The sequence below is a fragment of the Tachypleus tridentatus genome, chromosome 12, assembly GCF_004210375.1.
Source record: "Tachypleus tridentatus isolate NWPU-2018 chromosome 12, ASM421037v1, whole genome shotgun sequence".
NCBI lineage: Eukaryota > Metazoa > Arthropoda > Merostomata > Xiphosura > Limulidae > Tachypleus > Tachypleus tridentatus.
In genome coordinates, this window is record NC_134836.1 from 115,072,974 (window position 1) to 115,096,600 (window position 23,627).

Below are 23,627 nucleotides of genomic sequence, written 5' to 3' on the forward strand. Positions count from 1 at the left end.
TTCAGACCAAAATCAACTGTTTTATTCATTGCTGACACCTGTATACAATCAAAGTAAGAAAATTCTTTAGAACTTCTCATTCCTGCCTGATATATAAACGACTCTTATGAATGTTTTGCTAATTTCTTTTAGATATTTTAACTGAATAACTCCAACTATACCAGTGTCATCTGAAATACTGAAACATCACCTAACACTAAACAAGATTGTTACGAGTCTTCTGCTAGCCTTTCAGCTTTACTAATGACTTCTTCAATGGGTCCCACCATATAGAAGGCTACTTCTGGTAAATGGTCCAATTCACCTGAAAGAGAAAGTCATTTTGAAAACTATATTCCATTTTCAATACTATCAAACAAACTAAATGTTTACATTTCTGTATCTTTAGAAAACCTCACAAAGAGTATAAAAGGACAAGTATCTGAAATTTAAAAACCCTTTAAATATTACACCAACTGAAACCAATGTACAATAAGTTTTCAATTAGGGCCACATCTTATTGGTGATAAGAAACCCACTTGAAATAAAAATCTATCTTTGAATGGTTGGTATGGGTATTAATACCTTTACTGAAAAGCAGAGAACAAGGGTTCGATCATCCTAGGTTATCTTCAGATTAACTTGTTATCAGTATCTGTTCTGAGATACATTTTTATTTCATGTGGGTTTCTTGCCATCAAGAAGTTAACAAATAAATGTACACCACTGGTACTGGGAATTTGGTCGGTCAGCTACCACTCCTCAACACAATCCCCCAAGTTAATGAACATGTATTTCAGAACGGCTGGTATGGGTATTAACACCTTTATTGATAAGCAGAGAACAATGGTTCAATCTTCTAGGTCATCTTCAGGTTAAGAAGATAAAACTACAAAAGATTTTAAACAGTGTACAAAAATTATATATAACTTACAGAAAAAAACTAATAAAAGCCATGTTAAACTCAAAATATAAAGAAAGAAATGACTTGCAGAAAGATGAAGATGAGCTAGGAAGGTTGAAACATTGTTCTCTGCTCATCAATAAAAGTGTTAGTACTCATATCGGCTGTTCTGAGATACACAGACCCACATCTGATACTAATACACGCAAAATACTATTATAAGAATAACTTAACCAATTTATTACAGTACCACAATGACAAGTAACAGTATGTCAGGACCCAGACATTAATTTTAATTTTTCATTTCAGTCAGGATGCTACTAGTCTACTTCTGTACCTTTTGTTGCTGTCTGCCCACTTTGACAAAATAACTTGATAACCTTCTATTAATTCTACCTTCTCACCAAACACTTTAATCAGTAAATACAGGTTATGTTGATTAGTTATAAATTTCTTCCTTTAACTGATCTGGTTTGGTTTGTTTTGAATGTTGTGCAAAGCTACATGAGAACTATCTGAACTACCCATCCCTAATTTTGGAGTGTAAGACATCACTACCCACTGCCAACTCTTGGGCTACTCTTTTACCAATGAATAATGGGATTGACTGCCAAATTATAATGCCCCGATGGCTGAAAGGGTAAGCATGTTTGGTGTGATAAGGATTCGAACCTGCGACCTTCAGATTACGAGTTGAGTGCCTTATTCACCTGGCCATGCCGGGCCTTAACTGATCTACCAAGATTTCTCTCAAGCTACTTGTTCACCCAGGTAAAGACAAGGTAGAGGCCTTAACTGATCTACCAAGATTTCTCTCAAGCTACTTGTTCACCCAGGTAAAGACAAGGTAGAGGCCTTAACTGATCTACCAAGATTTCTCTCAAGCTACTTGTTCACCCAGGTAAAGACAAGGTAGAGGCCTTAACTGATCTACCAAGATTTCTCTCAAGCTACTTGTTCACCCAGGTAAAGACAAGGTAGAGGCCTTAACTGATCTACCAAGATTTCTCTCAAGCTACTTGTTCACCCAGGTAAAGACAAGGTAGAGGCCTTAACTGATCTACCAAGATTTCTCTCAAGCTACTTGTTCACCCAGGTAAAGACAAGGTAGAGGCCTTAACTGATCTACCAAGATTTCTCTCAAGCTACTTGTTCACCCAGGTAAAGACAAGGTAGAGGCCTTAACTGATCTACCAAGATTTCTCTCAAGCTACTTGTTCACCCAGGTAAAGACAAGGTAGAGGCCTTAACTGATCTACCAAGATTTCTCTCAAGCTACTTGTTCACCCAGGTAAAGACAAGGTAGAGGCCTTAACTGATCTACCAAGATTTCTCTCAAGCTACTTGTTCACCCAGGTAAAGACAAGGTAGAGGCCTTAACTGATCTACCAAGATTTCTCTCAAGCTACTTGTTCACCCAGGTAAAGACAAGGTAGAGGCCTTAACTGATCTACCAAGATTTCTCTCAAGCTACTTGTTCACCCAGGTAAAGACAAGGTAGAGGCCTTAACTGATCTACCAAGATTTCTCTCAAGCTACTTGTTCACCCAGGTAAAGACAAGGTAGAGGCCTTAACTGATCTACCAAGATTTCTCTCAAGCTACTTGTTCACCCAGGTAAAGACAAGGTAGAGGCCTTAACTGATCTACCAAGATTTCTCTCAAGCTACTTGTTCACCCAGGTAAAGACAAGGTAGAGGCCTTAACTGATCTACCAAGATTTCTCTCAAGCTACTTGTTCACCCAGGTAAAGACAAGGTAGAAGCAATGGTTATAATGCCAGAACTCATTATTTTCATACTAACTATTATAAAAACACACTGGTACAAACTTTTAATTACTTGTTACAAATTTTGTGTGCCCAATACTGAAATTATTTTTATAACACTCAAATTCCAGCAAGTCTGGCTTTAACAACATCTGAGAACATGCACTTCTTGACTAACACTTACCTTAATGTTTTAGTTCTGCAAGTTATATTTTCATTTAAAAAAAAATTATAATTTAGCTTACTAACCCTTTTGAAATAAGACAACAAAATTGACTGTTTATGAAAAAATCTAATTGGTCTAAAAATTAAACACAGTTTAAATAACTGAAGACTATTTACTGCCATACTTAAAATCAATTTTGATCAAAAACCAAATCCAAACTCATTGTTTACTGTAATAACAACAAATTCTTTTATCTTCATTTCAGTATTTTTTTTTGTACAATAGATATGTAACTTACACTAATCAACAACATCCAACACTAAAACACAGTGGTTACGTTTCATACAATTACTGACCATCAAGAATCATCTTAAAGCCTTTGATGGTTTCTGCAAGTGGTACAAATTTTCCTGTTTGCCCAGTAAACACCTCAGCTACTTGGAAAGGTTGCGACAAGAAACGCTGAATCTTTCGTGCACGTGAAACTGTCAGTTTGTCCTCTTCAGACAGTTCATCCATTCCTAGGATAGCAATGATGTCCTGCAGGGATTTGTAGTCCTAATATTGACAGCTACGAATTAATACTTGGGCATTTAACTTGTATTACATCTAATAATGTACATAGCCTTAAAAAAAGGCTTAAAATCATTACAACTAGTGCTTTAAGTGACTGTAAAAGACTAATAACAGTTGTAAGAAGTAGTGGATCTTTTATCATCTTTGAATATCACCATTTTAAAAGGTGTTAGCCTTTATGAAAGCAAATGCTATAAACAATAATTTTCCAATATACACCTGTAAGATCTTCTGTACACCACGGGCTATATCGTAATGCTCTTTACCAACAATGTTGGGGTCCATGATACGGGAGGTTGAGTCCAGTGGGTCAACAGCAGGGTAGATGCCCAACTCTGCAATACCACGAGACAACACGGTGGTTGCGTCCAAGTGAGCAAACGTTGTGGCAGGGGCAGGATCAGTTAAATCATCAGCAGGCACGTAGATAGCCTGAAGAAACAACGAATGTGGCAGATACATGATAAGTTAGTACAGTATAATGCTGGATATATGGTAAGTTAACATGGTACACTGCTGGATATATGGTAAGTTAACATGGTATAGTGTTGTATTTATGATAAGTCAACAATGTACACTACTGGATATATGGTAAGTTAACACAGTATAGTGCTGGATATATGGTAAGTTAACATGGTACACTGCTGGATATATGATAAGTTAAGACAGTATAGTATTATAAGTTAACACAGTATAGTGCTGGATATAAGTTAACACTGTATAGTGCTGGATATAAGTTAACACAGTATAGTGCTAGATATAAGTTAACACAGTATAGTGCTAGATACAAGTTAACACAGTATAGTGCTAGATATAAGCCAACAACACAGTATAGCGCCAGATATAAGCCAACACAGCATAGTGCTGGATATAAGCCAACACAGTATAGTGATAGATATAAGTTAACACAGCATAGTGCCAGATATAAGTTAACACAGCATAGCGCCGGATATAAGTTAACACAGCATAGTGCTAGATACAAGCCAACACAGCATAGTGCCAGATATAAGTTAACACAGCATAGCGCCAGATATAAGTTAACACAGCATAGCGCCGGATATAAGTTAACACTGCATAGCGCCGGATATAAGCCAACACAGCATAGCGCCGGATATAAGCCAACACAGCATAGCGCCGGATATAAGCCAACACAGCATAGCGCCAGATATAAGCCAACACAGCATAGCGCCAGATATAAGCCAACACAGCATAGCGCCAGATTAAAGCCAGCATACAGAGTTAACACAGCATAGCGCCAGATATAAGTTAACACAGCATAGCGCCAGATATAAGTTAACACAGCATAGCGCCGGATATAAGCCAACACAGCATAGCGCCGGATACAAGCCAACACAGCATAGCGCCAGATATAAGTTAACACAGCATAGCGCCAGATATAAGCCAACACAGCATAGTGCCGGATACAAGCCAACACTGTATAGCGCCAGATATAAGTTAACACAGTATAGTGCTGGATATAAGCCAACACAGCATAGCGCCAGATATAAGCCAACACAGCATAGCGCCAGATATAAGCCAACACAGCATAGCGCCAGATATAAGTTAACACAGCATAGCGCCAGATACAAGTTAACACAGCATAGCGCTAGATATAAGTTAACACAGCATAGCGCCAGATATAAGCCAACACAGTATAGCGCCAGATATAAGCCAACACAGCATAGCGCCAGATACAAACACAACACAGCATAGATATGTGCCAGATATATAGCGCCAGATATAACAGCATAGCGCCAGATATAAGTTAACACAGTATAGTGCCGGATATAAGTTAACACAGCATAGCGCCAGATATAAGCCAACACAGCATAGTGCTGGATATAAGCCAACACCGTATAGTGCCAGATATAAGCCAACACAGCATAGTGCCAGATATAAGCCAACACAGCATAGTGCCAGATATAAGCCAACACAGCATATATTGCTAGATTACAAGCCAACACAGCATATTGCCAGATATATGATAAGCCAAGACAGCATAGTATTATAAAGTTAACACAGCATAGCGCCGGATATAAGCCAACACAGTATAGCGCCGGATATAAGCCAACACAGCATAGCGCCAGATACAAGCCAACACAGCATAGCGCCAGATATAAGTTAACACAGCATAGCGCCAGATATAAGCCAACACAGCATAGTGCCAGATATAAGCCAACACAGCATAGCGCCAGATACAAGCCAACACAGCATAGAGCCAGATACAAGCCAACACAGCATAGTGCCAGATACAAGTTAACACAGCATAGTGCCAGATATAAGCCAACACAGCATAGTGCCGGATATAAGTTAACACAGCATATTGCCAGATTATAAGCCGACACAGCATATTGCTAGATACAAGCCGACACAGCATATTGCCAGATATAAGTTAACACAGTATATTGCTAGATATAAGTTAACACAGCATATTGCTAGATATAAGCCAACACAGCATATAGTGCCAGATATAAGCCAACACAGCATAGTGCCAGATATAAGTTAACACAGCATAGTGCCAGATATAAGTTAACACAGTATAGTGCCAGATATAAGCCAACACAGCATAGTGCCAGATATAAGTTAACACAGCATAGTGCCAGATATAAGTTAACACAGCATACTGCCAGATATAAGTTAACACAGCATATTGATAGATATAAGTTAACACAGTATAGTGCTAGATATAAGTTAACACAGTATATTGCTAGATATAAGTTAACACAGTATATTGCTAGATATAAGTTAACACAGTATATTGCTAGATATAAGTTAACACAGTATATTGCTAGATATAAGTTAACACAGTATAGTGATAGATATAAGTTAACACAGTATAGTGCTAGATATAAGTTAACACAGTATATTGCTAGATATAAGTTAACACAGTATAGTGCTAGATATAAGTTAACACAGTATATTGCTAGATATAAGTTAACACTGTACATACTTGACTGTACACAAGAGTAGAGATTTGTTGTACCCACAAATATTGACTAAGTAATTACAATACACATTTTTTAGTTTCAAAACCAAATCCCAGGTAAAATAAACTGCTGGTTCAGCATTAAAAAGTTAACTATGATGGTCTACAATAAAGAGAAAGGAAAAATTATTCAATGGATCAAAACAGTATCAAAAAAAAAAAAATCTTCAAACTGCTAACAAATATGTCTTCAAAATGTGCTATTTATTCTGGCACTAGTGAAGAAATTTCACATGAACCTATTTAAGAATTTATGTTAATACGTCCTTACGCAAAAAACAAAAACATCAAAGACAAGGCCACCAGTAAACATAAATAACAGAATATTATTCTCCTTCCCAGATGAGTACGAATCCCACACTTGACTTATTACATAGAGTTGATCCAAGTCATCCAGTTCATACACCAATGATAATACATTGTATGAATGAGGGGTGGAGCTAGAATGACTTGAGTGGTGGGTGCTAAAAAAAAAAGCAGTGTAACTCACAGATACCATCTTCATACCACCACTCACCCTCTTTTGGCTAAGCCAAAAAAAAGACATTATAATGTTTATAATTTTAAAGTGTTTAATGTTAATGACTTTGAGGTTTTAAATTCCTTCAGAAAGTCCACTAAAACTCGACACGAGCAGTTACTAGACAAATGTTATAAGGTGAAAAATGAGTTGACGAAAAAATAAAGGCCTTCGCAGATTTTACTCTAGGCTGAGTTTTATTTGTCTGATTTATCTATTTATAACAGCATGTAACTGATACAGATTAGTCACAATGAGATTTCTGAAAGTTTTTATGCAAGAAACACATCAATAAACATTTTGGATATATAAACTTTTGAAAATATTTTTCAGTTTCAAGTGCATGTTGTTGTTTTTTTCTGTGGACTTTTCTTGAAAAGCATTTCAGCACGAAGGCTATTTTCTTTGCGACTTCAAAAGAAAGCATTTGTTTCTGTCAAACTAATTGTCAAGTAAACTGTACTGCAACATCAACAGACATTTTTCATGTTGAATTCCTTCTCTGACATCTAGTACGAAGCGACTTAAAATGAGTCCTGAACAGCCCTGCCCACCACAGATACAACCTCTGTATGACTAGTGAATCTGAAGTGACACTTTACAATTGTACCTGTTTCCCATTTCCTTAGTACTGAGAGAAAATTTGAAATGATGGATTAAAAAACAATATGAAAGTATAGTGATAACTTTCAAACAGTACGTTTTGGTCAACAAAACTGTAAATAGGAAGAATTATTTTTTTAATACACCACCACCATCTAAGTTAATTAAATAACCTATACTACAACATCCTCTTTTTTATCACAAGTTAATAAATACATCTGTAACAACATCAGTTGCACAAGTTTATCAATGAAGCAGATGCTACTATTACAAAAAAAATATCCAGTATACATATATCACATTAAAAAATACCAGAACACACTGCATCTTCAACCACAATACATGGTATAAATAACATCGCTTCCTTGTACTGCTCCAAGAAAGATAAGGTGATGGCAATTAGAAAGAGTTTTAATTACACAGTTTTACAAATGAAAGATATGAAAAACAGAGATTAATTGTTTTTGTTTGTTTTGGAATTTCGCACAAAGCTACTAGAGGGCTATCTGTGCTAGCCGTCCCTAATTTAGCAGTGTAAGACTAGAGGGAAGGCAGCTAGTCATCACCACCCACCGCCAACTCTTGGGCTACTCTTTTACCAATGAATAGTGGGATTGACCGTCACATTATAACGCCCCCACGGCTGGGAGGGCGAGCATGTTTGGCGCGACCCTCAGATTACGAAGCACATGCCTTAACGAGCTAGGCCATGCCAGGCCCTCAGAGATTAATACTGCTTTTTATAATTAAAACATTACACTTCAAACATGATTCCTAAAATCAAACCTGCACAGATGTGATGGACCCCTTTTTGGTTGTGGTGATTCTTTCTTGCATGGTGCCCATGTCAGTGGCCAAAGTGGGCTGATATCCTACAGCTGAAGGAATTCGACCCAAGAGGGCAGAAACCTGAAATAAACAAAAGTCTGACCTCACCTCTTCTCTATAGAATTTTTTGATATGTAAGAAGCCGTTCAAAGGAATAAACTACATTCTGATTTTAAAACCTTTACAATCTGAGCTGACATCCAGAGTTTAAAGAGGTTTTAAAACCTCTGAACTGATTTACATTCTGAAATCATTCAAGTAAAAATATTTCGATTTCAACTGTTTCCATTTTCGAACAATTTAGAATTGATTGGAAGAGAGCAAAAGTACCTATCCCCAATGATGGGAAATGTTTAATTTATTACATGGATTTTGAAAAGGTGGATTGTGTTGCACTTTTGATTTTGCTCACAGTCATAGCTCTCTCAGCCACTAATACCACCCACTGCAAAAAGTAATTGTTGAGTCATGCTGAGAGCTATTCAGTAATAACATAGGGTAAATCAACATTTTTACTCTAACTTTGGTCACATTGTTAATGTTTCTGTGATCAATTCCTAATAATTTAACATAGAATATCCTGCTTGAAAAATAAGATTTTATATCAACATTAATCATGCCTGTTCTCTCATCACTTCAAAAGTGAATGTTTAATGTTACCTACATGCACGGCTTTTCAAATGAGAGACAGATGAACAATCAGACACCACAGTTCATTAGAACATGCAGAAATTTAAGGAAAGAATAATCTATATATAAAACTCGGTTATAACTTTCCTATGCCAAAAATGTATTTCTGATAGGTAATTAACACCTCTCATATAAATAGCTATTCTCATTCAGTGCTACCTTCTATATGGGGAAAAAACATTATGCATGCAATAAGTCTTCTATCTCCCCTCAACTAGAATTGATTGATGCCAATGTATCTATCATGCAAATCATCATATGTTAACCCTCCACCAATAAGAGTGCAATAGATTTTCTTCCATGAGACTCTACATTCAATTCTACCACACTGTCAATCTAATTCAAGTCTACCACACTGTCAATCTAATTCAATTCTACCACACTGTCAATCTAATTCAAGTCTTGGCAGGAGATGAAAGCACAAGTGTGGAAAATACGAGAGGAGTTATGTACTTATTGAAAATACATTTTCAGTGTAGAAAAATTCTAACATCTAATACATTACCTCCACTCATATAAGAAGCTAGAATCCCACACTGAGTAGGTGGGGGGGATCATTATGAGGGAAATAAAGAAAATGGGTGGAAAGTGATCTAAAATATGCAGTATGTATCAAACTTAATCCTAAAAATTACAAAAATGGATGAATTGGAAAGGATGTCTTCCTGGATGTGGTGTGGCTAGGACAAAAACAGACTGTACACTATCAGTAGTCATATACAGTCCAAAATGCAGCTGTCAAGTACCAACATCCAAGTGAGGATAGTAAAGTGGATTACACCACCAGCAAGTTGTCCAAAATCCAGGCCATGGAAACCAATATCCATGTAGGGGTAGGAAAGAGGATCATACCATCTTCACCTTAAATTCATGAAACAGGAGTGAATCCAGTGTCACCCAACTCATGAACATAACACATGTGAAAATGATAAACTGACAGATCCATCCAGTATCAAACATTATGTAAACAATTTCCCTCAAGAGTGAAACTGACCAGAACCAACCCAAAAGCATTAACACCCTTGGAATAAGAAATATAAAGAGACAGCAGAAGGAAAAGAACCATGACAATCTGCAATTACCTCCATCATGACCCATAACAGCGATAGAGTGTAAATGAGGGAGAAATACACACGTAGTACATGTATGAGGACTTATGTCAATTGATTCCACTCTAAATCCAAAACCTGGTCACTGAGAACCAACATCCAAGGGGTAGAATGAAGGGCTTCAATCAAAGAGATGAACTGCAATCTTGACGTCTCATTTCTATTTGTTATCATGTCCCATATTGAAGGATATCACATCCTCTACACTAGCAGAACACAACTGCCCTACTCTTAACTTAATTATTTTATAATCATTTCTATATTTTGTTTGTATTTCATTATTACATTTAGGAGAATGCCTACATGGTCCACCATCCCAATAGCTTGAAACTAGAAAGTAGTAAGGACTATCCAATGAATAAAATGATAAGATGAGAAACCCCTGAAAGGGAGACAAAGATGGGCAGATAAAACCCAGGATGGGAAAACAGAAGCATGTTGTGGCTCCAACTGTGATGTATGTGCAACCAAAGAAGAAAGTGTCGAGTGATGATACACATACTACACAAGATTTCAAAGTCTCAGTAACACGATAAAAAAACATATTCTCAAAGTAAAAATACAGAAATCCTAAAAAGTAAGAGGCAGCAAATATACCTGAGAAAAGGTCACACAGTGACAAAAAAGTGTCACACTGTGCCTAACTAATTCTGCAGAAGTGGTAAGAAAACCACAACTAAATCCAGTGGAGTAAGAGGCTATCAAATCTTCATCAGCTGGAACAGGTTCAACTGTTCAGGAGAATTAGTGGTACAAGTTCATGAGAATAAAACTGACCCATATAACAATCAATCTCATGATGAATAATAGAAGAGAAATCCAATGATGGTTCTCCTTCATCTGCAGCCTATGAAAATAGTGCTACAGGTATAACACTTAAAGTAAGAACATGAATTGAATCTCAGAATTCATTGTAGAAATATGTAAATCAAACAAAAGTATCTGATGTAAAAATATGCAAGTGTGATAAATAATAGAAACTGGGAAATCAAATGATTTCTTCAATGTAAAAAAAAAAAAAAAAAAAACAATGAAGAAATCCAACTTACAAAACTAAAGTATTAAAATCATGAGTCACATAAAGAAATCCAACTTACAAAAATAAACTATTAAAATCATGAGTCACATAAAGAAATCCAAATTACAAAACCAAACTATTAAAATCATGAGTCGCATAAAGAAATCCAACTTACAAAACTAAACTATTAAAATCATGAGTCACAAAGAAATCCAAATTACAAAACCAAACTATTAAAATCATGAGTCGCATAAAGAAATCCAACTTACAAAACTAAACTATTAAAATCATGAGTCACAAAGAAATCCAAATTACAAAACCAAACTATTAAAATCATGAGTCGCATAAAGAAATCCAACTTACAAAACTAAACTATTAAAATCATGAGTCACAAAGAAATCCAAATTACAAAACCAAACTATTAAAATCATGAGTCGCATAAAGAAATCCAACTTACAAAACTAAACTATTAAAATCATGAGTCACAAAGAAATCCAACTTACAAAACCAAACTATTAAAATCATGAGTCGCATAAAGAAATCCAACTTACAAAACTAAACTATTAAAATCATGAGTCACAAAGAAATCCAAATTACAAAACCAAACTATTAAAATCATGAGTCGCATAAAGAAATCCAACTTACAAAACTAAACTATTAAAATCATGAGTCACAAAGAAATCCAACTTACAAAACTAAGTTATTAAAATCATGAGTCGCATAAAGAAATCCAAATTACAAAACCAAACTATTAAAATCATGAGTCGCATAAAGAAATCCAACTTACAAAACTAAACTATTAAAATCATGAGTCACATAAAGAAATCCAACTTACAAAACTAAGTTATTAAAATCATGAGTCGCATAAAGAGCATCAAAAGAACAAAATGTCTAAACATAAGTTCTGGCAAATGACAGTTTGATGGAATTAAAGAAGAAATCATGTACATCAAGAGGGTGTGTTGCACTCTTACTGGTGGAGAACTGATGTATAGTCAGTGATGACGAGAAACCCACTTGTTGAGAAAATCATGTACATCAAGAGGGTGTGTTGCACTCTTACTGGTGGAGAACTGATGTATAGTCAGTGATGACGAGAAACCCACTTGTTGAGAAAATCATGTACATCAAGAGGGTGTTGCACCCTTACTGGTGGAGAACTGATGTATAGTCAGTGATGACGAGAAACCCACTTGTTGAGAAAATCATGTACATCAAGAGGGTGTTGCACCCTTACTGGTGGAGAACTGATGTAGAAGGCTTGTGGCATGTGTAAAACTTTTCTGTGCATATAGAGGGCAGCACTGAATGACAATACTCATTTCTATGAGAGGAGGTAATGTGCCATATTAGAAATCAATCTGTTGTGTTCACTGCACAGGTCACACCTCCATCACTGGAAGTTGTATGAAATTACACGATTTTGTTAAAATAAGCATCTATTGTCTGCTAGTCAAACTTGCAACTTTATTGTTAACATGTACATTATGTGAACATGTTCAATGCAGATTTAATTTTTGTTTGTAAGTTTGAATTAACATTTAATTAAAAATATAGCATTATAGGCCTTTTTAGTTATAGATCATTAATTATATATCTACTAACACACCATGTGTAACCATACACACAAAAGGAATTTATGCAGAATTAGAATGTTGTGTGTGAAAAAACAAACAGTAGACATAACACAAAATAATATTGTCTACCATAAAACCAACTGCATCAAAAGAGAAAGGTTCACATCATAATACTTACTGTGTAAAATGAGATGAAAGTCAGGACAACAAATTTATTTTTGTTCTAATTTTTTTAGCTGCGTGTGGTTCAAAACCTCAAAGTGAACTTTTCTTTTGATATATTATAAAGTTCAATACTGTATTGTATTTTTAGTATATTTCAAATATTAATGTGAATACAGTACCACATTAATGAAATATATTAAATTTACATTAAAACAAGTGTAACATAACATCACATATGTATGTGTTTGAAATTATAATATCTGAGCAGTGATGACAGGGGAGTGGGGGGAACAGAGCTACACTTATCCTATTTGCCAGAATAGGTGCTCATAAGTTTATACGATAATTTAAAGATTCTCCATAATGGCCTATTTATCCTTGCCAGTGAAGGAAAAAAAAAACACAAAAACATCATTCACAAGGAAGCTCTGACCTAAAACAGGTTTAACATTTATTTTAAAACGTCAAACCCAAGGTTGTTGTTTTTTCATGGATTCACAAAATATTTTTTTATATATCAAAATATGGAACAGGGAAGTTTAGAGAGCATAGGTTTAATTTTCCTCAAAAACCCCAGTAACAAATTGCATAAAATTTTTAAGTCACTTCCCATAAATTTTTCCAAATACTTATCTCAGAAAAATGAAAAATATGATACAGTAAAAATGTTTATCCTGGATAAAAAAAAATTATCTTTATGTAGATGACTCAGAATTGTCATGAGGAACTGGAACAAAATTCTAATCTTTAAAACAGAAAAGATACATATTTGAAAATTAACAATTTTTATACACAGATTATAAATTTTGACAGCTTTAATTACAAATGTTACAAAAGATTCAATACCTCTGATCCAGCTTGGGTGAATCTAAAAATGTTGTCAATAAAAAGTAGTACATCTTGACCCTCTTGGTCTCTGAAATACTCTGCAACAGTTAGACCAGTTAGCGCAACCCGAGCACGAGCTCCAGGGGGTTCGTTCATCTGACCATACACTAGAGACACCTGAAGGGAAAGGATAAAATTAATCTTCAATGTCAGTCTTCCAGTAATGTAAACTCTGTCTGAGAGAAAAAACAGTTTATTATCCAATATCTAGAAAATATATGTCATAAAAAAACTAATCACTACTTTATTTTCTGAAATTTTAACTTGGCTGTTTTTCCATCACAGATACATCAATGATATCCTATGGTCGAAGCACTTAGTACAAACTTATTAAACAATATCCAGTTTCAGCTTAAAATAATTCATTTGATTTGATTTACTTTTACTATCTGTATCATACAAGTGGAATTAAAAAGAATGTTGGCATTTTTTTAAATTATAAGAAATGCATCTTTTACAAATATTCTGAAGTTGCCCACATTCACTACAATCATACTGGATTCTTGTCGTCGTTCATTGAAGTCATGTCAGGCCAAACATACTGGTTCTTGTCTCTGTTTACTGAAATCATGTCAGTCCAATCATACTGGTTCTTGTTTCTGTTTACTGAGCTAATGCTAGTCCAAACATACTGGTTCTTGTCTCTGTTTACTGAACTAATGCTAGTCTAAACATACTGGTTCTTGTTTGTTTACTGAATTAATGCTAATCCAAACATACTAGTTCTTGTCTTTATTTATTGAACTAATGCTAGTTCAAACATACTGGTTCTTGTCTTTGTTCACTGAACTCATGCTAGTCCAAACATACTGGTTCTTGTCTTTGTTTACTGAAGTAATGCTAGTCCAAACATACTGGTTCTTGTCTTTGTTTACTGAAGTTACGTCAGTCCAATCGTAGTGGTTCTTATCTTCCTTTATTTAAGTCACACCTTACCTTAGAAGTTTTGTCTTTCAAACTAATAACACCAGACTCAATCATCTCGTGATACAAATCATTTCCTTCACGGGTTCTTTCTCCCACACCAGCAAAAAACTGAGTAACCCCCATGAGCTTTAGCAACATTGTTAATTAGTTCCATAATTAATACAGTTTTCCCAACACCAGCACCACCAAACAGACCTTGAAAAAAAACATTATTTTAGTTTGAAGTATAATCCCAGATCTAATAATAAGATAGATACACATACAAACGCAGCAAACACAACTGTGATAAAGACTAGTACATACTATTCTATCCATAATTATCAATTTGATAGACATTAATACTATTTTAAAATACTCCAACAATTAAGTACTGAATGGTCTTCTGTTATCACTAAACAGAAAATACACTTTATAGACACCCCATAAGTAACATACATTTTAGTGATGAAGTTTTAATTTAGGAGATACAATACAAACTGTAATTTACTTCCTACACATATTACTGGAAAGTTTTAATTTAGGAGATACAACACAACCGACTAATGAATAACATATTAAACACTTTATATCCCACAATAATTTCCATGCAGTTAATAACTATATAATTGCTTTGTAGTTTCTTTTCAATGGGTAAAGCTATTGATTGGACATTTAAAAGTAGGTCCATTTTTTAGACTTACCAATCTTTCCTCCCTTGGAGTAAGGAGCCAGTAAGTCGACCACCTTGATCCCTGTAACGAGGATTTCTTGTTCTACACTCATTTCTACAAACTCAGGAGCATCTTGGTGAATAGCAGAGTACTTGTCTGTGGTGACAGGTCCTCGTTCGTCAATGGGTTCTCCAATAACGTTAATGATACGACCTAGTGTTTCAGGTCCTACGGGAATCTTTATGGGAGACTTGGTGTCTAGAACTCTGTTGCCTCGAACTAAACCTTCTGTTCCATCCATAGCAATTGTTCGTACAGTGCTTTCACCTGAAACAAAACCAGTTTATGTTATTCTACTTCATTCCGTCTTTTAACAACAGGGTTTTAAAAGAAAACATTTTTTATTAACTATACATTAACAGAAAACTTTTTAATCACAAAAAATGGAAAAAGATAATCATAATAGCTTCCTTTGAAAAAGTAGTCAAAAAGAAAACTTTTCAAATTATTTCTTGAAGTTCTGAGTAGTGACAGAAGTAATTTTGTTGTTTTTTTTACAGCATACTTTAATAAATTTTCTGAACTGTTGGACTTATTTTGTGACAAAACATAAATATCCCTGCTATTACTCTCAAACTGAAAACATGTTTCTTTCTGGCCTGAATTCAGTTATTATTATAAAGAACAAAATATTAAACATCCTCAAATGTACACAGCAGAACCACAGTTTCCAAAGCCAGTAAACATAAAAAAAACACTTTAAAATCTGAGTTAGTTTAGAATTTTGAAATAATTCTTCCAAAAATTATAACGTGTTGACTTAAAAAATTGTTGTTTTAACATCTTAAGACTATCTGATAACCGTAATTCATTTACTTAATTTCCAACTGAAGAACATAAAATATTTTGGTTTATTATGAAATTAAGCCATCCATTAGAAACAGTAACAGATCTGAGAACTGATTAACTTAAAGCATCAAAACTATAATAACTAAAACTACCATTAATTGGGTGTATTAGGGATACAACAACTAAACTATTCCTCAGAATAGAGGAGATTCAGTATTTCCAGTTTGGAAACACACATCGTACATTCTAAACACAGAATACACATTTTTGAGAATTTATTTAGTTCTCAGAAAGCCAGTACTGGATAACTCCTCAGTTGTCACATTCTACCTTTTACTACAAAACATTTTTCAAATACAGATTGTTTAAAATCTTACCTAAATGTTGAGCAACCTCCAAAATTAACTTGGGTTTTCTACCTTCAACCTCCAAGGCATTAAGAATTGGGGGCAAATTATCTTCAAAATGGACATCAACAACAGCCCCAATAACTGCCACGATGTTTCCATAGTTTTGGCCTGGCTTTGCTGCTCCTGTTGCATACTTTTTATCTGTATGAAAATTTAATAATTAATTAACTTCAAGTAATATTCATTAAAACACTTCATTACTTCACATGCATACTTACTGTTTGTTTGTTTTGAATTCTGCACAAAGCTACTCAAGGACTATTTGTGCTAGCCATCCCTAATTTAGAAATGTAATACTAGAGGGAAAGCAGCTAGTCAACATCACCCACCACCAACTCTTGGTCTACTCTTTTACCAATGAATAGTGAGATTGACTGTAACATTATAATGCCCCCATGGCTGAAAGGACGAGTATGTTTGGTGCAACGGGGATTCAAACCTGTGAGCCTCAGATTACCAGTCAAACGCCTTAATCCACCTGGCTATGCTAGGCCCATGCATGCTTAATTCATTCCATAAAAGACTTAATCTTGAATACCAGTAAATCACTGGAAAACTTTCAAGTTGTATCAGAAATCAAAACTCAGACTATGGAAGCATAATACTATAAATATCCAGATAAAAATAAGATTGAAGTACTGGATTAAATAACAGACACAGTTCTAAGGCAGAGTCAACTGTTACTATTATAATGCTAGAAGCATATAAAACAGATGATTTCAAAGAATGGAGGATTCTGAAATAATGGTTAAACATAAACAATTTTATAAAAGTTTTATTTTTTATACAGTTACTGGCTGTTTTATTGTGAATGGGTATAAATAGTTGGGAAGGAGTAGTTTTATACGTATATATATTTTTTTACATTTTAGAATTAAAATAAGTTTCAAATAGGCACTTCCATCTGAAGGCCTTTCCAAGTTTGAGTCATTCTGTCAGTGAAGTATGCAATGTCCTTCACATACACACATACCTCCCACCTACCATTAATACACAACTCTACCCCACAAACTACAAAAACTGTAGCAAAAAAGAGTAGACGTGTAGAATCCATGATGAAAAACAAATTCTTAAAAATGGAATCCAGTAAATGGAAGTGGAGCAGGCTATGTAAAACACAAGGCCTGAAGGGTATCATGAGAGAAGGCATTCTCTTTAACAGGTTTCCTCTTCATCCACAATCACCTTGTTGATAGTGCCGGGGGTCAGATGTACAAATAGTAACAGTGTATAGCACCAAAAGAACCAGGTGGTGGTGGTATAAATGGATAGGATGAATGTCACATCCTGCTCTGGCAGTGGATGGTTTTACAACATGTATTGTAGCTTCTCTTCATCCTTATATAAAATAGCTGAGGAATCACAAACCAGACACATTTTTAATGAGCACCCACAGAGAACCAAAAACAGAGTGGGCTCAACAACACAAGACAGTAGAAATATCATGGATTTTAAAAAAAAAACTGGAGCAGAGCCATCAAGAAGAATATTTAATACTATTAAAAAATATACATTTATGAAAGATAAACTTAGAAACTGAAGCATCTTCATTGGTTCACCTGGAAAAAACTACACTAGTCTAGTGGATTTCCAAAGTAGTGTGTCTAGGACAAAAAACAACACTAGTCTAGTGGAGTTCCAGAGTAGTGTGTCTCGGACAAGTACAGTTCCAGAGTAGTGTGTCTAGGACAAAAAACAACACTAGTCTAGTGGAGTTCCAGAGTAGTGTGTCTCGGACAAAAAACAACACTCGTCTAGTGGAGTTCCAGAGTAGTGTGTCCAGGACAAAAAACAACACTAGTCTAGTGGAGTTCCAGAGTAGTGTGTCTAGGACAAAAAACAACACTAGTCTAGTGGAGTTCCAGAGTAGTGTGTCTAGGGACAAAAACAACACTTATCTAGTGGAGTTCCAGAGTAGTGTGTCTAGGAGAAAAACAACACTAGTCTAGTGGAGTTCCAGAGTAGTGTGTCTAGGACAAAAAACAACACTTATCTAGTGGAGTTCCAGAGTAGTGTGTCTAGGATAAAAAACAACACTAGTCTAGTGGAGTTCCAGAGTAGTGTGTCTAGGACAAAAAACAACACTAGTCTAGTGGAGTTCCAGAGTAGTGTGTCTAGGACAAGTATAGTTCCAGAGTAGTGTGTCTAGGACAAAAACAACACTAGTCTAGTGAAGTTCCAGAGTAGTGTGTCTTGGGCAAGTACAGTTCCAGAGTAGTGTGTCTAGGACAAAAAACAACACTTATCTAGTGGAGTTCCAGAGTAGTGTGTTTAGGACAAAAAACAACACTTATCTAGTGGAGTTCCAGAGTAGTGTGTCTAGGACAAAAAACAACACCAGTCTAGTGGAGTTCCAGAGTAGTGTGTCTAGGATAAAAAACAACACTAGTCTAGTGGAGTTCCAGAGTAGTGTGTCTAGGACAAAAAACAACACTAGTCTAGTGGAGTTCCAGAGTAGTGTGTCTAGAACAAAAACAACACTAGTCTAGTGGAGTTCCAGAGTAGTGTGTCTAGGACAAAAAACAACACTTATCTAGTGGAGTTCCAGAGTAGTGTGTCTAGGAGAAAAACAACACTAGTCTAGTGGAGTTCCAGAGTAGTGTGTCTAGGACAAAAAACAACACTAGTCTAGTGGAGTTCCAGAGTAGTGTGTCTAGGATAAAAAACAACACTAGTCTAGTGAAGTTCCAGAGTAGTGTGTCTAGGACAAAAAACAACACTAGTCTAGTGGAGTTCCAGAGTAGTGTGTCTCGGACAAAAAACAACACTAGTCTAGTGAAGTTCCAGAGTAGTGTGTCTAGGACAAGTATAGTTCCAGAGTAGTGTGTCTAGGACAACTACAGTTCCAAAGTAGTGTGTCTAGGACAACTACAGTTCCAGAGTAGTGTGTCTAGGACAAAATACAACACTAGTCTAGTGGAGTTCCAGAGTAGTGTGTCTTGGACAAAAAACAACACTAGTCTAGTGAAGTTCCAGAGTAGTGTGTCTAGGACAAGTATAGTTCCAGAGTAGTGTGTCTAGGACAAGTACAGTTCCAGAGTAGTGTGTCTAGGACAAAAAACAACACTAATCTAGTGGAGTTCCAGAGTAGTGTGTCTTGGACAAAAAACAACACTAGTCTAGTGGAGTTCCAGAGTAGTGTGTCTTAGACAAAAAACAACACTAGTCTAGTGAAGTTCCAAAGTAGTGTGTCTAGGACAAAAAACAACACTAGTCTAGTGGAGGTCCAGAGTAGTGTGTCTAGGACAAAAAACAACACTAGTCTAGTGGAGTTCCAGAGTAGTGTGTATAGGACAAGTACAGTTCCAGAGTAGTGTGTCTCGGACAAAAAACAACACTAGTCTAGTGGAGTTCCATAGTGTGTCTAGGACAAAAAACAACACTAGTCTAGTGGAGTTCCAGAGTAGTGTGTCTCGGACAAAAAACAACACTAGTCTAGTGGAGTTCCAGAGTAGTGTGTCTAGGACAAAAAACAACACTAGTCTAGTGGAGTTCCAGAGTAGTGTGTCTCGGACAAAAAGCAACACTAGTCTAGTGGAGTTCCAGAGTAGTGTGTCTAGGACAAAAAACAACACTAGTCTAGTGGAGTTCCAGAGTAGTGTGTCTAGGACAAAAGAACAACACTTATCTAGTGGAGTTCCAGAGTAGTGTGTCTAGGACAAAAACAACACTAGTCTAGTGGAGTTCCAGAGTAGTGTGTCTAGGACAAAAACAACACTAGTCTAGTGGAGTTCCAGAGTAGTGTGTCTAGGACAAAAAACAACACTAGTCTAGTGGAGTTCCAGAGTAGTGTGTCTGGGACAAAAACAACACTAGTCTAGTGGAGTTCCAGAGTAGTGTGTCTAGGACAAAAACAACACTAGTCTAGTGGAGTTCCAGAGTAGTGTGTCTAGGACAAAAACAACACTAGTCTAGTGGAGTTCCAGAGTAGTGTGTCTAGGACAAAAACAACACTAGTCTAGTGGAGTTCCAGAGTAGTGTGTCTAGGACAAAAAACAACACTAGTCTAGTGGAGTTCCAGAGTAGTGTGTCTAGGACAAAAACAACACTAGTCTAGTGGAGTTCCAGAGTAGTGTGTCTAGGACAAAAAACAACACTAGTCTAGTGGAGTTCCAGAGTAGTGTGTCTAGGGACAAAACAACACTAGTCTAGTGGAGTTCCAGAGTAGTGTGTCTAGGACAAAAACAACACTAGTCTAGTGGAGTTCCAGAGTAGTGTGTCTAGGACAAAAAACAACACTAGTCTAGTGGAGTTCCAGAGTAGTGTGTCTAGGACAAGTGGAGTTCCAGAGTTGTGTGTCAAGGACAAATGCAGAAGTATGTGCAATTCCTAACAGTTTTGTTTTTTGATACACACACAAACCTATATACACATGTATATGCAGATACACCAGCATAGATGTTGGAAGATTTAGTAACTGTAACCAGACTTAAATTGTCCCAGACAAATACAAATGAAATGTGGTGTGCAAGAGTCCTACCTGAATGAATCAATAAAAGACTGTACTAAAGTACATCATGCTGGCAAGACATCTGCTCACCAAGCCTCGTCTAAGAGTGACTTACAAGTACTGAGGACTAATGTAAAGAGAAAATATCTCAACCAAAGATACCCTAAATCTATAAGCAGGAAGGTTTGAAGATAGTAGTAAGAAACACACAGGTTATATAATCTAAGTTCTCACTGCATGAAAAGTTACATATAAATAAACATGAAGAGATTATACTTAATAATTATATATTTTTCTTCTTTGGAAGTCAAAAACATTCATAATTTCAGATACACTATGAATTGGTAACCACAGGTGCATAAAATATAAAAATACACCAGAGGTACATTCCACTAAGCCTAAACAAGAACCACAGATGACAATGGAATCCCAAAAGTGAAGAAACAATAATGTGATGTAAATACATATTATTTAAATTATGAAGAAAGAAGAGGGTCCTTATAAATGGAGTTTAATAAAACAGGAGTACCTCACAGTACAGCTTTAGGTCTTCTTTTTTATTTACATTAATGACAGACAAAGAAGTAGTCTACAAGTTAAACTTCCTTATGATGTTAAGGTCTTAGATGTTGCAGGCTACTACTTTATAATAGAATATAGACTATATCATGAACCAAGAGAACAAATAGCAAATGGTTTTAACTTCTATAGGAATACTGAATATAGGTGTAGAGAAGTTCACGATTTCACTGATACGTGTCATTGGTTGGCACAAATTTGGGGTATTCTGTTCAATCCTAAAGTAAGAACAATGAACATATGAAAAGGGTATCAAGGAGGGTTATGAGAATCATAGTTTTGATAGAGATGTTGTCCTACAAGGACAGGTTAAGATCTCAAAACTGGTTTTTTTGAGAAAATAAGGATTAGAAGGAATCTCATGAAGATATTTAATATTGCTGCAGTTTCAATGCATCATATATTTTTGTACTTAAAAGGTTAGAATAGCAGGATTTGTGGACAATGAAATAAACATTGGTTCAGTACAAATTATTTTTGGCTAAGAGTTTTATTTTTCTAAGCAGAGCAGTTAACCTTTGCAACTGTTTGCTTTAAGATATGGTATATATAGTTAAGTGGAATGCTTTGAGTGTGTTTTTTTTTTTATTTTAGTTTAGTACAGTTACTGTCTTTAAACCACATTTAAGAATACAATACTGAAACAACTCAAAACAGACATTAATATCCAATATGAAAGTCAAATTTGAAAAAAATATATTTTTTTTATAAATAACATAAACGTAACACTAAACATTAATATTTCAAGTTTTTGTGCTAAAATTTTTCATTCTCCTGGTTCCCTTCCCCACCCCCCAAAAAAAAAAAATCTCAAAATTAGAGAAATCAAAAACCCTAAAACATTTTTTTTTGGTCTGGCATAATCTTATTTTTTTATTTTTCAGGAAATTTGGAATTTTAATCCAACTCCGAATATAACAAAAAGTAATTACTGGTGTAAATACCAAACTGAAAAAAACAAACAAACTGCAGTGCAGATGGCTCCACATAAAGTTGGAAGTGTCAGTAATGCACTGTCATGACCCCGCTACAGAAATATGGGGTCACTCATTTAGTTATAATTACTTTTTTTTCGTTCTTTTTTGCCACAATAATAACTGTATACAATATGCAATACAACAGCCCCTAACCTATGTACGTAAGCCTACCTACTAATAGCGCAGCACGCAGCGGCATTCAGAGTATCACCACGCCATTTTGAGCTATTATGTAGCAATGATCAAGCACTAATATTTATTTAGTTTGAAATACCTACTTGTAGAGCATAAGGTTGGAATGATTTTAAAGATATTTTCTTGTAGTTTAGACAGAGATACTGCAGGTTTTGTTGTCTTTAAAAGATCTGAACTCGTCCTCCGAAACACGCTCAACATGGTGACCACACAAATTTTGACCAATGTTACCAGTTTACTCCATAATATTAACACGAGATGGCGAAGGATTATTAAATTGAGAAAAAATTGTATTCGATATTTGGTAAATATATAAGCTTCGTGGGTTACATCTTATTAGGAATTAAAATAAAAGCGAATTTTAATGATTTCTTCGATAACGAAAGTGTCTTTAATGTGCCTGGCCCGGCATGGCCAAGCGCGTAAGGCGTGCGACTCGTAATCCGAGGGTCGCGGGTTCGCGCCCGCGTGGCGCTAAACAAGCTCGCCCTCCCAGCCGTGGGGGCGTATATGTGACGGTCAATCCCACTATTCGTTGGTAAAAGAGTAGCCCAAGAGTTGGCGGTGGGTGGTGATGACTAGCTGCCTTCCCTCTAGTCTTACACTGCTAAATTAGGGACGGCTAGCACAGATAGCTCTCGAGTAGCTTTGTGCGAAATTCCAAAAACAAAACATCTTTAATGTGCTTAGTAAATTTATTACTACAAACGCTTTAAACTTTTTGTAAACATCACTTAACGAAATAAGAAGGTCGAAATGTTATTATTTAATACGGGTACGTAGTAAAATATATTTCGCATTGTTTTCATTTTCA

General features: G+C 35.6%; 1 pseudogene across 1 annotated transcript; it reads right to left on the minus strand.

Annotated features, from left to right (window-relative positions):
• On the minus strand, window positions 1-23,078 carry LOC143234419 (ATP synthase subunit beta, mitochondrial-like; annotated as a pseudogene). Its single transcript, XR_013018646.1, has 9 exons — window positions 22,897-23,078; window positions 16,580-16,753; window positions 15,384-15,680; window positions 14,713-14,898; window positions 13,735-13,893; window positions 8,288-8,410; window positions 3,612-3,824; window positions 3,173-3,374; window positions 1-304 (listed from the first exon to the last, which is right to left on the minus strand). The product of XR_013018646.1 is annotated as an ATP synthase subunit beta, mitochondrial-like (transcript).
• Between the last annotated feature and the right edge of the window lie 549 nt (window positions 23,079-23,627).